Here is a 16,002-nt window from a genome sequence, read left to right on the forward strand (position 1 = left end):
AGAGCCTAACAGGGCTCTCAGTCCTTCTTTCCCTCAACCAAGGAGAAATCAAGGGGCTTCTGACACTGGACTAGAGCAGCAACCTTGCAAAAGAGATGAGTCTGTGACCATTTCTGGAGAAGACAGAAACAAATTATCAGGTGGGATTTTTCAGCAGGATTTCTAGATTGAGTACCTTATGGTGAAGCTAATTCCACAAGATGTCAGGGAGAGGACTCTGGATAGACAACCCTTCCACCAGCCAACTTGTCCCCAGCATCACTGCAAGGGTGATGCTTAGACTCACCCGGGGCACCTGACATGATGAGCAAAGCTTGCTTTCTCATCCTTGCAAAATGAGTGTTGTGACCTAGGTGTCTCTCAGGGTTGGAGCAATGATTCGACAAGTCAAAGAGGGGCTGGGGAGCAGGAAAGCGGCAGGGAAGATGTGCTGTCCCACCTGGGGCTGGCAGGCAAACTGGGAAAACCTGTGAGGAGAGCAGCCTGGAGGAACCCTGGGGTGCATCTTCAGCTTACGCACTGCAGTGGCACAAAGAGGTCGGCTTGCCGTGGCATGCCAGCATGCTGCTGACCCTGAGGGAACAGGAGGCTTTAAACACCAGGTTAGCAGAATCAGAGCTCAGGCTCAAGATGATAACAGATGGAAGACAAGCTGGGTTGCAACGTTACATGCAGCATAGCTGTACCCTCCCCTAGCTATTAAAACAGGATGGCTTTAGTAGCCAACTCCACAGTGAAGACAGTAAGATGGCGAGCTTATATGTGTTACACCCTGGGATGTGTTTTGCATTGGCCATCAGCCTGAAGCAGCAGCGGGTCTACTTGTATGCTGTATGGTAGAAACCACAGCAGCACTGATGATATGCCTTAAAGAGCGATGCTTGGGAAGAAGGCATGAGGAAGCAGAAAAAGGAAAACACAACGAGATAAGGTGCCAGCCTAGAGATGAACCAGTCCTTTGCGTGCAGCAGCAGATAGAGGGGCTATGCACAGGGAAGCCAGCTGATCACCAAAACCCAGCAGTATAGAAATGCCAAGATCTTCACAAGGGGCCACACCATGTGTTGCCCCAACACACCTCCCTGCCCACACTCAGACAGATCGCACGTTGTTGTGCTGTCCATCTGCTACGTTCAGGAGCACCTTTACAGAGGTAGCGGGATGCCTCCAGCTTTTCTGCCACAATTTCAATCTTCAGCTCCATACAGGAATTTTCCATAACCCCTTGATGCTTAATGGGAGAGCTGTTCACCTCCAAGCTGTACAGACAGCAGACTGTAACCCCATCAGTTTGCAATGTCTTATTAAACCAAATGAGCCTTAAAAGAGAGTGGGAAGAACCCAGTGAGAAAACAATTCTGTTGCTGCATTGTTTGGCTCAGTTTTTGAGGGAGGGCTCAACAGCTGGGTGGGCCATTGGGCAGATCTCCTACAATACTCCCCAACCCCTCCCTCTTTCCCTGGTAAACACAAGGGCAGAGCTTCTGCTGCAGGTTGCAGCCACGAAGGGTCCCCCCAGACAACCAGAGACTGCTGACTTGATTACAATCCTCTGCTCGTTCAGACCACTCTGGATTTCTCTATGGCAGGGAATCCACTGGATACACCACAGTTTCCAGAGACCCATAAAACATAGCTCATCACTGCAAGGTTATTGTCAGCCTGCTACTGGGAAGTCTGCTTTTCCATTGCAGATGCTCTGGAGTCTGCAAATCTAAAGAGTATGGAGACAACTGCTGTGGAGTTCAAATTCTGTTGTAAGGATTCAATGGGGAGAGAGGCTCTGACAGTCTCTATTCTTCCCATTCATCAGCTCAGAAATGTGACCTCTTAAAGAAAAACTTGAAAATGTAATTATTTCTAAAGGAAAAAAAAAGAAAAAAAAAAAAGGGGGGCTGGGAGTTGGATGTGGGGGGGGAACCACCCACAAACAAAAAACAAACAAAAAAATCCTAGATACATTTCTTACCATGAGCCATAATTTCAAAATGTGGGTGTTCAGCACCTGGCAGCCTGTATTCTAAGGATATACAGCAGCACAAGGCAGTATTGGCTCCACAGCCACTTGAAGAAAAGCGTTAGGACCAGGCTGCTTTGAAAAAGGGGTAAGAGAAAGGAGAAAATGATGAGGAAGAATGGCAGGGCGTCTAACACTTTGCATCTAATGCCTCCACATGGCTGCAAGTGCCGTGGCAATTTGGCCCTGATAACACGGATGAAGGGATGTTGCTAACATATTGCTTCCTTGTCAAATGTCTCACTGGTTTTGCAGCCAAGTCTCCTGCCAGCGAGGCCGCAGCAGTGCCTCTCCATTACTTTCATATGCAAAGAGGTTGTTAACTCAATTGCCAATAAAATTCTAGTGGGTGGAGAGGAGGACATCTGCCTGTCTAGTCCTGTGCTTGCCAACATGGTTCTTTTATTCCTCCAGAAGCCATGAGCTCCTACTCGAGCTGCTATTTTGACAAGCATTTCTGTTTTCTTGACACAATGGGCAAAGTGGGCACAGATCTTGCATGCCACTCTTAATATGTTTTCTGTGCCGTGATTTGCATCCTTTCTGGAGGACGCCTGGCACAGCGCTGCACAAAGCAGAACGAGCAGCTTGGACAGTGGGTTTAGTCTGACATGTAAATGTACCGCTTAATTATGTGCAATTGTGTTAGGAAAATGTGAAGAGGATGCTTTGCAGGCTGCAATGGCTACGAGGCTCTGACAAATTTGGGTTGGGGGTGTGTGTGGGGGTGTGACGGAGGAAGGAGAGAAAAAGGATGGGGATAATATTGAAGCAAATGAGTTGTTGTCACGAACCGCACAAAATGGCAATGACCGTTTGTGTTAATTACACAACTTTACTCTTGGCTGCTGCAGCCCCGAGGGTCCCAACTAACTGAAGCTGCAGCCCCTTAAGGATGCTTTCCCAGAGTGAAGGAGACTTACAGGGCATCTATACAGTACAGTTGCAAACCTCAAGTCCCATCAGTAAATCGCAATTGAAAAAGAAAGCTACCAAATTATTAGAGGTGGCAGCCTGGTCACCAGGAGTAGGTAGGTGGATTTGATCTCCTGGGGCTTGTGACCAGACAACGTGATCTCTTCCAGCCCTTTCCAGACCTATATTTTGGGTAGTCTCCGCTTTCATGGCTAAGGATGAGCCACCACCTTTGCAACCACGTGATGTGGCGATATCTTCATGAGGAGGCCAAGCAGCCAGAGGAATTACTGCGGGAAAGGTTTAGGCACATCAGACTGTACAGATGGTCAGAGCCAGAACCGCTTGGGCTTCACACAGGGCACAATCGGCTCTCCTCCATCCTCATCTTCCCCGGGCACTCCCTGCGTGCCAGCCCTGCTGCCAAGCCTCATAAATTTCCCTCTCTGAGCACGGCTCGACGGAGGGGAGTTGGAAGATGGTCCAACTGCATGCTCCTACAGCTGCCCAAGGGCACAGCAGCCACCGCTGCTGCTCTGCCTTCACCCCAAAAACAAACTCTCCTCCTCTTCTCAGAACAACCACAGAGCTAAAGGATAGCTAATTTCATGCCTTATAAACCAGATTCACTTTAGCACCAAAAAAAAGCCAAAAAAAAACCAGACAGAGAACTTCTTACCTCTCTGGGGAATGTCTTGAGACTCAAGCTGTTTTATTATCTGGGCTAGTTTGACATCTGAGAGGAGAAGATTGCAATCTGAAATCTGGAATGGAGAGGGCGTTAGTCAATGTCATTTCCTATGTTCATAAATAAATGACCAAGAAGAGATACATGTCACTCTGTTTTCAATTATTGGGCTGAAGGTTCATCTTAAGAATGAATGATCAAGAATTTATTGTCTTATTAAATATCTGGAGGCTTTTAATAAGGTGCTGTGTTACTTTGGCCATCTTACCATTCTGTAATTTGATTATCCAGTCTTTCCAGCTCTTAATTGATAATTAATTTGAATAACGTGCAAAGAATCGAATGATGGAAGAGAGAAAGAGAAACAGATGGTTGGTCTATGCAGTCAGAAAACATTCAACAGGGGAAAAAAAAAGTACTACATTTGGAGCATAACAATGTACTTTATTCATCTCTAGGAAGGGACAATGGCATATGTTGTGGCTCATGTCTTCAAACTTCTGTGCTAGTAGAAGAAAGGAAGGAAAATATATTGAGATTGTAGCATAAAAAGGTGGATGGGAAAACATGCAAGGACTAGAAAGTTAGCAGACATGAAGCCTGGTATAGCCTTCAGTAGAAAAGAGGGATCCAGGACCCATAATTTGTTGGAGGTCATATTAGTGTGGACAATCTTAAATTCAAGTTCTTCTTTAACATGCAAAACACTTGAAGATGGAGAGATGTAAAGATAAGGGGACTCTGATTTCATTTAAAATGTGGTTGTTTGGAAGAGGTTTGTGTACTTTATGTTCTGAGATTAATTCCTTGCCTGTAAGTACATTACAGAAAAGATCCAACTTCAGGAAAATGAGAACAGGAAAAACAGCACCAAAATGCCATAGCTTTTCTTACCAACCTTAAGCATCACTCCCTAAAGTCTTACTGACCCTCCCAGCCCCTTATTACCATCTCCAAAACTTCCACCAACCAACAGATCTTTGGGTAGAAAGTGGGTACCAGAGTTTCTGTGAGAGACACGAGTGCCTGCCAAGGCAGGTGCTCAGGAGCTGATCTCCACTGTTCCCCACCAGCATCCCGCTGGTTTTCTTCCTTCCACAGGGTAATGTTTCAGGCTTGCAATCAATCATGTGTTTTTCAAGCCATGGCCTCTGGCTACAGCTCTCTTCCTTCTGGTGTTTCTGGCCAACACATGGCTAAGCCTCCTACAACCGTGAGTTTTGTGAAAGCGTCTTTTCCTGGAATCTACACCCACATTTTTCAGAAGAGATGTTACTTAAATGCATTTGTTTCTCTTTCAAGGACAGTCTATACTTACAGAGACAGGAGAGAGTAATGACTGAAGGTAGTTCTGGCACTGAGTCCACGAGGGTAAGAGGAACAAATAAGCAATGTATTTGCACCCATACACCCACAGATGTCAAAGTAGAGCAGCCCAAAGCACTTACATCACTTGAAAGATGAATCAGTAGCCTACAAACACATTTGTTTTGCTCCTTGGATGGTGCCAGATCTGAAAGATATCTCTCTAGTGCAAAAGAGTGTGCAATGAAGGGCTCTGCAGTGGTGCACACCAAACCTGACCCAGGATGAGGTGATCTCCACCACTCCCTCCCTGAAAAGGCCTGAGGGACTCAGTCCATCATCAATGAAATTGTCTCTGTACCTACAGCAAAGCCCCTTCAGTAAGACAGGGTCTGTCTTCTCTAAATCATAATCAACTGACCTGTTCTCCACCACCCCCAGTGCCTTGGTAAGCATCCATCTTACATGCATCATCATTTTTGCCTACACATCTCAGAGGCTTAAAAAACAGCCTTCAAGATGTTCAGTCTAACTCCGTGCAGCCACTAGGACATTTTCAAGGACACTGACACTTCCCAGATGATCAAAGATTTATGAGTTTGGACACGAGGACCAGTGCTGAAATGAACACAACACATATCACTCCTGACTTTGAGATGCTGTTTTCCGTTTCTCACCTAACAAACCGCTTCACTTTTGCCAAGACACTTGTAAAGCCCTGGATATCCATAATAACAGGGGTCACAGCTCACTCTCTGCTCACCACACTCCTCAATGCTCTATCTGGTAAGATGATGAATAGAAATAACCACAATAGCAGCTGTGACGTGACTACTCCTTACACAGCCTTCTTCCAGTGTTCCTAAGGAGACACAGTGCCCAAGGTCAAAGAACAAACACAATGTGTTTTGGTAGGGCCTACAAAAATAATTCCTTCCATTTCCTCCAGTCTCCCAACCCCTCTAATGGAGTAAGGAGCCAAAAAATGGGATTAAAGAGACCCAGAATCCATCAGATGCAAATGGATTGCAACAGTTTTTAAATGGGTTAAATTTGCAGCCTGAACTACTTGGCAGAATCTCTGAAATCATTATTCTTTTATTCATAGCTGTAATAAATAATAATAAACCTAAACATCCCAATGGTCCCCACACCTCCTGCATCTCCCTAGCTGCAGATCTCAAATATGAATAATAATTACTGCTTATCAAATCAGCCCGTGATTAGAGACAACAGAAAGACATTTCATATTGTTAACTTCCTTGCACAAGAGGAAAAAAAAAATCAGGTCATAGGGGTATTAAAAATTTATATCATAGCATTTGACTTGACTCATCTCTTAAAAAGAAAAAAACCCAGCATGTATTATGTATTTAGGCAATTCCTTTTAAACCCTTTCTCAAATGAGCACAAGATAGGCCAATAGCTTGATAGATGGATGGCTCTATCAAGCTAGTGTGCATATTTTATATACACAGACACATGCATACACTTAATGCACACTCACACCTATATATAAAACTGTATACATAGAGAGAAAGGTATAAATCTATTTATATCTCTTAGCTGGAGACAGATGCAGAACTAACATAAAAAAAAAATCTCTACACAGATAGCATCTTATTTAAACCTGGCAGCTTTGGTAGAGTAACTTTTTTGCCAATTTTCTGTAGAGTCACAGCAACCTCAGCAAAGCTTGGTTCATTATCTGCCTTGTTCCTGTTTACTTTTGATGGTTGTGGTGGGTTTTTTTGGTTGGTTCATTGGTTTTTGGTTTTGTTTGTTTGTGGGTTTTTTGTTTGTTTGTTTTGGGTTTGTAGTTTGTTTTGGGTTTTTTCCCCCTTTGGTCATTTTTCTGGCTTCCCTGGTCAAAAAATACCTTGACGAGGGAGAAAGAAAATCCTTGATTCCCTCGCAGCGGTTGAAGCCCAGGTGACAAATAAATCAAGTCAAACAAGAGGCTAAATTTTCGACTCATCACTCAGGAGATCAGGAGAGGTTCACTGGTTCACTAGTGCCCAAGGATGCCTTGATCTTGGTGCCTGCTGCTGTCAATGGAAGAAGATGCCTCCAAAACCCTCTGGATGCCTCCTGGTTGCTTAGAGCTTTGCGTAGAATTTTCTTCAGCCTGTTATAACTACTGTAAAAGACAACCAGCATCCTAACGGTACTCAGAAAAATCCTTCCATGTGTTTCCGTGTGAAAATCCATTTTTATAAGAGGCACAGTTCTGCATCCAAGGGTGTCAGCACCACAACTTTCCAAAACGATGCTGGAAATCTCAGCAAGGCAAAGACCGCAGAGTGCTGCAACGAACATCTCTGCGTAAATGCCCTGGTGTCAGCCTGCTGTTTTCAGGAGAGGTCAGCATATTTACATAGATGTGTTAATAGGGCAGCCGCCAAAAATCTTCTCTAAGCTGTTTTGAAAACTTAAAAAATAAAAAACCAAACCAAAAAACAACCAACCCTTCAAATATATTTTTTTCAACATCTGCAGTCAATGAAAGGAGAGATGCAAATCTGCTGTCATTTGCATGCAAATTTTTTTACATCAAATCAGTGACAGAATGCACAATAAACACACTTTAAATTGAAATATTCCATGTTCACTTCCTCCTAGCCTTGCCTGCAGCTGGGATCCAATATTCATGCACAGCTCCGCACAGGTGACCATCCTCCAGCGGCTCTGAAGCCAGGAAGAGTGTGAGGAAGATGGAATTACAGAGGCAAAGTAATTGCAACCAGCTCATGACTCAAAAAAACAGCTGTCATGAGAGAGTAAAGATGAAGGTTCTTCAGAAATAAATGGTGTTAAAAGAGTCTGTATCTGTCTTAAACCCTAAAGCATCTTTTATGATAACCGCCAACATTTTGATCACAGGGAAATATGATAATCAGTCGCCCTGGAGTCCACACCATCAGGAATAATAATACCAAATATCTCTGTAAGGTTTGTTTGCTACAGGCTTTGAACAGCTCATTTGATGTACAATGACAGTGCAAGGGAGGGCAGCACTCAGAACGCCAGTGCAGAGATGGGCAAAGGATGCGCAGCGATGCCAAGGTGCTTGCTTGGCTCACGTGGGAAGGGCAGCAAAGCTGGGAACTGAACTGTGCTCTCCCAGGCCTTACAGTCGTGCTTTTGTGTCCCATTGCCATCCCAGTTCCCAGTCCCATCCAACCCTATCTCCATCCCCATCCAGGGAACTTTCTGTCATTTTCTGTAGGAGACACAGCAGCCCATCCAGGCTCTTCATGACAAGTAACATTGGTTTCAGGATACACACAGAAATACTTCAGAGCTCATCAGCAGGGTTGAGCTCAGCCACAGCTGCACATCAATCTCTTCATGCCATGACTAACCTCACCACCCCACCAGGCACATCCCGCTTTCCCTTTCAGAGCTATTCCCTGTAGCTGGCGCTTCACTTTTCCTACTGGTAGAAAGTGTTTCCTGATGCCTGACTAAAATCCTTCCTGCTGCAATTTAAACCTGCTCATTCTTGTCGTAGTTGGTCAGCTGAATATTTTTGCTGCTGATTGCAGCAGGTCCCAGCGAACCCCACGCTCCTCCATCCCCACAGGTTTGCACCTCCACTGAGTTCCTCTGAGTTCCTCATTGAGTACCTCTGGCATTCCCACATTTGCTAGTAGGGCAAAGTATAGGTGTGTATATATATATGTGTGTATATATATATTTTTTAATAGCCTGAGGCCAGTCTGCTAGCTTTTGGATTGTGGGATGCTCTTGTGCATCGCTCCCCGATGCCGTGGGAGCAGGGTAGGTTCACCTGGGCTGGTACTGGCCAGATGGCTGGTGGTGTGGGAGCATTTAAAAGTTGCCTGGGTCTGTCTCTGCCATTGCCTGCAGCACAGGCATGCCTCACCATGACTCACAAGCTATTAAAAGCCACATTTCTGCCCCCCCGTATTGCTCTAACTAAAGGTATAGATAAGCGCCCAGTGAGAACTGTAAAGGCACTTAGGCTGGTTAGTTAGATCTCACTGAAAGTTAAGCACCAAGTTCACCTGCCTGTTAGAAATTAAATGGCTTTTGAAATCGAGCCTCAGGCACTTCTGAACTCCTTAAGCAAGCTGGAAACCCCAGATCACCCAAGACAGAGGTCAGCAAAACAGAACTGCATGCACCTTCCCATCCTCATTTCTGCACGTGGCAAAGCCTACAAGCCTGGGGAAGTAAGGAGGGCACACACAGGAGAAATCCTAGTGAAATTCTGCACAAGAAGCCAATGTTATTGCCCACTTGTTGCACCACTGCACACATATTTTGAGGGAAGCTTCTCCAGGCTGTCAGAAGCACTGCAGGGAAAGACAAACCAACCAAACAAAAAACCAAACCCCAGCCACCATACAAAAAAGCAACACACCACAGCCCTGAAAGGGTCCCAAATTTACCTTTTTCTTCTTTGTCTGCAAAACTTGCTGCAGAGCCCAAGAAGAAATGTCAAAGGTAGGGCAGGAAGGTGTGATGGAGTGTTGACTGCCCAGGGTGGTGTTGGCATGCACATGCACGTGTATGTGCTCTCCTTTGGCTTCCAGAGTTTGCATTTGCTATTCAAAGCCCATTTAAAACACAGGATTGCTGAGCTGACTCTCCCCTCCACCCCCCCTCCTCCCGAAAGAAATTTAAAACCCTATTTGAAACTGCCTTATCTGGTAGGTGACGGGATAATTGGAAATGCCTTGGTATAGCTGACACGTCCAAAGATGCACAGAGAAGCAGCAAGAACATCTCAGAGACACACACAAACTTAATAAATGTTAGGGACAAATCTAATAACCGCTTTGCCGTCTCAACAGCTCTTTAGCTGATATAAGTGACACTAACATTTTCCCAGTGTTTTTTAGCTGTTGCTTAACCCTGTGATAGCTCAGGCTCTGCAAGTGCCCCTAAAACACTTCCAGAATCAGCAGAACATCCGCCCAAGGTCTCCTTGGCAAACCTTGTCAGCTGCCTCTGGAAAAGCCCAGATGTTGCTGGCTGCGGGTCAGCCAGCAAATATTTCCTCCCTGGCTTATATGCCCACGGGCAGGAAGAATGCTATTTGTGGCAATCTCTCACCTTTTCTGTTAAAAATAAAGTTAGAAAGCAGTTCAGGACTTCCTGGCAAGTGATGGGAAGAGTGATGACACCATGTATTTACAGAGAAGCAGGCAATGTAATTCTGGTGCTTCACTCTTTTTTCCCCGTTTCCCCTCACATTTGGTGGTGTGGAGAGCCTTCAAGGTTCATTTCCAGCATCGGGGTGCAGTGACCCCAGAGTAGAGGACCCCTGGCTTCAACCATGGAGCACCAGGAGAGGTGCACTTATCGAAAAAAAAACAGCAGAAAAATGCATAACTCAAAGCAGAACTGATGGCAGCAGCTTGTGGGAAGCTGGAGAGATATGGCCACCCCCTGCCAGATGCAGATGTCCAGCAAACTGGCACCCGTGAACTTAGAGCAATGTCCAAACCTGCTCCATTCTGCAGGAAAGCTGCGTGGTTTCCAAGGTGGTCTGAGGTGACAGCAGCGACCAAGGAGCAAAACCTTCTCGTGTGCACGTGCAGCTGCACAGGGAGACCTTCTCCCACCCCAGAAGGGCCGCAGCCCTGCGCTCAGACACATCCCACACCTCTGCTCGACACCTCCCCATTGGAGAGATCACATCAGGTGCATCAGACTAAAGCCCTGCTCTAAAAAAAGCATGCCTGCACGGGCAGTTATTCTGGACTAGGCATAATAAAAGCAATGCCAGTTAATTTTCCTCATGCACAAGCAGGTTTACCTGCCCTTTGGCCTCCCATATATCTTGCATTTTACAGTAAAGCTTTTGAAAACCAGTTGCATAACCTTATGCACAGACCATCGGCTTGCTTGGGGATGGCGTGACTGATTAACTGTACAAAGGCTGTGGAAAATTTCTGATGTGGCTGTGCAGCAAAGTTGTCTGGCCAAAAAGCGGGGCAGCCTTTCCCACCGCTGATGTCCCAAGCACCCTCTGCAATGGATTTGTTGTCACCAGCAGTGATATTTCGGCCAGAAGAGACCTCTGGAGATCCCTAGTCCAATCTGTGCTCAATGCACGCAGCATGATGCTGAGCCGAGATCATCGCAGGTGTGGCTTGACCAAGGTGAGCATCATGCAAGAGGTGATGTGGGCAGCATGTCCAGAGACAAAGCTGGAAATCATTCATTCTCCTGAAAAATGGGTTTGTGGAGGCCATCAGCTACAGCACAAAGGACAAAGCAGCCGGCAGCGAGGTCGGTCCCAGCAAAGAGGAGCTGCCTCGGCAGAAAAGCACAGCCACTGTTCTGCATTGGGAGCGAGTGAAAAGGAGTTTAAGACGTGAAGACAGGCAGCCTCCCTTCCCCCCACTGCTTCAGCAGAGAAAACAATTAATCTGCCGTTTTCCAGGAAAGTGCTTTGCAACCTGTTTGCTCTCGTATCTGTTGATTAAACAAAGGTTTCGAGAGGAAATTCCTTGCTGCGGTGACAGACTGCATTTCCAGGGTTATCCCAGAGCACAAAGTAAGATGACAGTCATTTTTCATCCCCGTAATTAGAGAAAGCGTGTTAGCAGATTAACGTTAAGCGAGATTTACATACCGTAATATGGTTACAGGATGGTGCCCCTAACCAAATTAAAGACTGCCTCGCTCACCCTTGCTCACCAGCTTGCAGCAGGCGGGACTGTGTTCACAGCACCGTTCCCAGGGGATTTAAATACCCCATCCAACACGGCCACAAGGTGCCCACTGACTACAACGAGCCTTCTGCCACTGGGTTTCTGGAGTTTGCTTTCCCTGTTGCTCATTGCATCTCAGGGCCTCTTCCCAGGGATAGTTTTAAGAACAGAACAGCATCCCTCCACCATTCAGGTTTCCTCACCACTGAAAGCAGCGTGGTGCAAATCTCAGACCGGGATGCCTGGCAGCAATTGGGCATGGAGCGAATGTAGAGCGTTTCCAGGTTCCCCTAACCACCTATGATGACATGCTCCATTTTCAACACCCCCCCCAAAAACAACCCTGAGCTCAGCCACTCCCAGCTCCTCTGTAGCCATTTTTAAGGTTCCCAGACTTAACTGTCGAAGGCTGCAGACACATTTATTATCTTTTTGCAGTGCCATCTGGCATTTGTGTATCAGAAGAAGACTACATATATGTCAAGCAGGGGGAAAAATATCTTTTCCTGTAACAGTTGTAGAAGCAAAGGGGGGGGGAATATAAAAAAATTAAATCCTGTGGACCATATGGAAGGCTTTTTCTTAAGCGATCCATCTTGAGCAATTAGGAAGTGTCACAGCCAATATGCAGATCCTGGGCTCACTGTGAGTGCTGGGACAGGAGTGGGGTGTCAGGGTCAGGCTACCTGAGACACTAACACTGCAACTGCCTGAAATAGCCTGGGAACATGAAACGCCCCCCTCTCCTCTCCCTAAACAGAAGAAGAAAGAAAAATAGAAGAAATGGAACCAAACAAGACAGCTTGCAGCATGCTAAGTGAATCAGAGCAATGGCCTTTCTTTGCCTTTCGGGGTTTTTATCATCGCATGTCTTGCGAAAGCAATAGGTGTGAACCCGCTATGGAACCTCGCCAGGTTTTCAGTGCTTGCTCTGTGCCTCCCGATGCCAGTGATAGTGGAAAATTACTGGCTTCTCCTTCCAGTGCCACCGCACAAGCAAGCTTTGGCAGGGTAAAGGAATGAACCGCTGGCATGACCTGGGAAACACTGAATGGAGAAAGCATTGCCCCCACATGCTGTAGAGCAGGAGCTGGTGAGCATGGTGTGCTCAGTGCCCTCTTCTTGGTGGGGTGAGGGAGGCGGCTGTGTGGTTGCAACCTCACCCTGTGATGGCCAAAGATCATCCCCTGCAAACCACCAGCTGCATCTTCTGGCTGCTGACTGCAACCCGTGGCAGATCACAGGGAGGAGAAGAGCAAGGTTGGCCAGGGAAAAGTCTTGGTGGAAAGGTGGAAGTGGCAACCAGGGATGTGTGGGTTCTCCTTTCCCATCCCATGGCTGGCTGTCATCTTTGTGCTGGGCTGCAGCAGCCGCCAGCCTGGTGTCTGGTGTGGGAAAGCAGCTCCCACTGCACCCCAGCAGAGCAAACGGGCTCACACCAGTGGCACACAGGCAGCCTGGCCCCATCCTGCTGGGTGGCTGGGACACAGAGGGAAAACAAAAGAAATACCACAAAGTCAAACAGCATCACCGCCTGGGGCAAAGCCCTCTCGGGAAAGGCATGCTCCTCACCTCCTCCCTTGCTTTCCCCTTCCGCCATTGCTGCTGCTCTTATGCAAATGATCAGTGAGCAAGAGGAATCAGTTTAGCCCAGTATGTATTTTCCTTTCAATCCCAAAAACTTTCTCTGGGCTTTACCACTGCCAAACTAAGAGATTTACCCCAACACACTTTGCCCCCAGCCTCTTCTGATTCATGCTGGCCTGGGAAGATGTTTGCTGATATGGCGGAGGGAATCAGACCCCGGCTGCTCTCTGCCCTTCCTCTCATGGATGTTTATGCAGTGGTTATTTTTACCAGGAAATCCAGCTGTGATCAGCCCCTTTCTGGCAGCTGCCCAGACCCAGGGATGAGACGCACTGATAACACACTGCTCCATCACCACTACCACACACTGTGCTGACCTCCTGTCTGGGTACTTCTCCCTGTTCCCCAGCATCCCCAATACCAGCAGCATTGCAAAATGCTCCATGGCACAGGGTTGTGCCAGTGGCGAGCCAGCAGTGCCCTGCAGCTGCCACCAACACCCTTCTCCCTCCCCAGCCTGCGACTTCCAATCCCAACACCCGCAATGGCATTTCTGCACTGGGACAGGTGCCACACATAACAACCAATGGGCCTGAGTCACCGGTAATGTTTCATTAAGGCTTGACTGTGTCACCCTGGATTTTGGGAAGAGAAGCTGAAGGGATGGAAAGCCGCCAAGGGGCACAGACGCAGTTGAACATCACCAGGTTAACTTAAAGGAGTGGGAGGTTTAAGCTGAGGAGGGAGCACAGTGGAGGCACATCACGCAGGTAAGACTTTATCTAACAAATATGGCCCTGACAGACCCCTGTTCCCTCCAGCAAGGGCTATGGGTGAGATGAAGCAGCAGGGAGGGATGCCTGGGAGACAGTGTTGCTTCAAACGCAGCCGAGACAGCAAGCGTGAGCACCCCAGTGATGCTCCAGAGCCTGATATCCTCTGCTTTGTCCCAAAAACCTGGTGAAAGAAACAGTAGCCACCTGCACTAAAAGGTATCACCCTGCCAGCCTGCCATTGCCCCTGTGCTTAAAATGACACAGGAGTCAGCCAGATGCAGAAAAATTCCCATCAGTGCCTTTTCATTGTAAAAATCCTTTTAAAAATAAAGAATAAGCACAAATGTTTTCCCTACTCATGACAGAAAGCAATTCGCTACTCAGATCTGCTTAGCCCAGGGTCCTGTCTAACAGCAATGGCTCTAGCAGCATCTCTGCCAGCTATGGTCTATAACAGGGGTGTTTGCTTAGGGAAAGACCATGAGGACCAGGCAAATACACAGTGATACTTTCCCAGGTAGATCTGCCTATGCTTCAGGTCATTTCTGCCTGCTCCAGCTTAAATGACTGGGGCAATTGTCCTCCATAAAAGGTCTGCTCCAGTTACTGCTTCTGAGCCACCCCACCGCCACGCAACTGGGACTCCAGCAGCTCAGTTACACACAATGCAGCAAAATGGAAAATGTTTCCACACAGCTTACCTGCACTGCTGATACCTCAGTCTTCTGCTTTTGCCCTGCTGCTGAGCCAAGGACAGCTGTAGTCCATCCTGCACCAAGGGTAAGAAGAGCCTTGCTGTGCATTGCACCCCTGGGTCCACCACATTAAACCTGCTCCCTGCAGGTGTGTAGCAGAGGAAGGGGAGCTGCCAGCTTTGCTTATTAACATTGATAATGAGCCTCTCAAAAATAACTGTTGTTAGAAAATTGTCTCAACACGTGTCCCAGGAGAACCATGAGGTTGTTCATGGATTGTTTGTTCAGGCTTCCCTATCCTCTCCAAAAATGTGCCTAGAGACTGCTCCAGGGTCATATCAAAAGCTCTTCTTGAAAACAGGACACTTATCCCTGCCTTGACCTCTTTGCAGAAGCTGACATGCACCCCAGCTCCATGGAGCATCCCTAAGCTCATTCATTCCTTTCTTTGGCTAGCATCAGAATGTTTCCCATCCCCAGTTTGCTCTAGCAGCCTAGGACTTGCCCAGCAGTGATTCCCCTGCCCTTCTGCAACCAGTTTCTCCTTTTCTCACCCCACCCCTTCATTAGAAAAGCCCTCTCCTCTGTAAAATCCCACCTGGCTTCTCCTCTCCTGCTCAAGCTCATCAGGAGCTCCCTCCATCTCTGTAGGCTTGGGCAGGAGGTCTACCCTGCACCCCCACCCCAGCATCCTTTCTGCACTGGTGGAACCCCCTGTCGTGCACACCCAGGCAGGTGTGCAGAAATTTGGGAAAACCAGCATTGCTCACTCCCTGGTGAGAGCGGTTCAGCTGCCGTGCCTTTCACAACAGAGCGTTTGCCGAGCGGACACACTGGCACCACGCTCCTGCCCCTTCACCGCAAGGTGCTTCAGGCAGCATAAAATAAAAGCCAGTCACCAACGTAACAATTACCTACATAAATACCTCTACAGCCAAACTGGAATTCATAACCCACGTGCCGTCAGATATTAAAACCCAGGCCTGCGAGTCCCTGCCCTGTGGTGCTGCCAATCTGCAGAAAAATAAGGGGATGAGAAAAATAAAGAGACGAGAAAAATAAAGAGGAGCGATGGGAAGCTGGATGTCGGCTCAGGAACCTCTGGGTGGAAACCAGAGCTCGTAGTCTGCAGGGATTCCAGTTTTTTATCTACTATCTGTTTCTTTAGATTTTATTCCTATTCTAGAAAAACTGTGAAGAAGTGTATCTAGAGTCAAATGAAACATTTTATTTTGCTAAAACAGAAAGTTTTAATCTCTGTCTCAACATTAGAATCATTTCCATTTCAAAAGCATGCTGTGATTTTGAAATGAAAATTCAGACCATC

General features: G+C 47.1%; 1 long non-coding RNA gene across 1 annotated transcript in view; it reads right to left on the reverse strand.

The window, feature by feature from the left end:
- Positions 1-16,002, reverse strand: part of LOC110363812 (uncharacterized) — a 77,709-nt gene that overhangs the window by 16,838 nt on the left and 44,869 nt on the right. Inside the window, exon 9 of the long non-coding RNA XR_010473765.1 lies at positions 3,612-3,696. This is a non-coding gene — a long non-coding RNA (uncharacterized LOC110363812). The remainder of the gene's footprint in view (positions 1-3,611; positions 3,697-16,002) is intronic.

This window comes from Columba livia, chromosome 7 (assembly GCF_036013475.1).
Source record: "Columba livia isolate bColLiv1 breed racing homer chromosome 7, bColLiv1.pat.W.v2, whole genome shotgun sequence".
Classification (NCBI taxonomy): Eukaryota; Metazoa; Chordata; class Aves; order Columbiformes; family Columbidae; genus Columba; species Columba livia.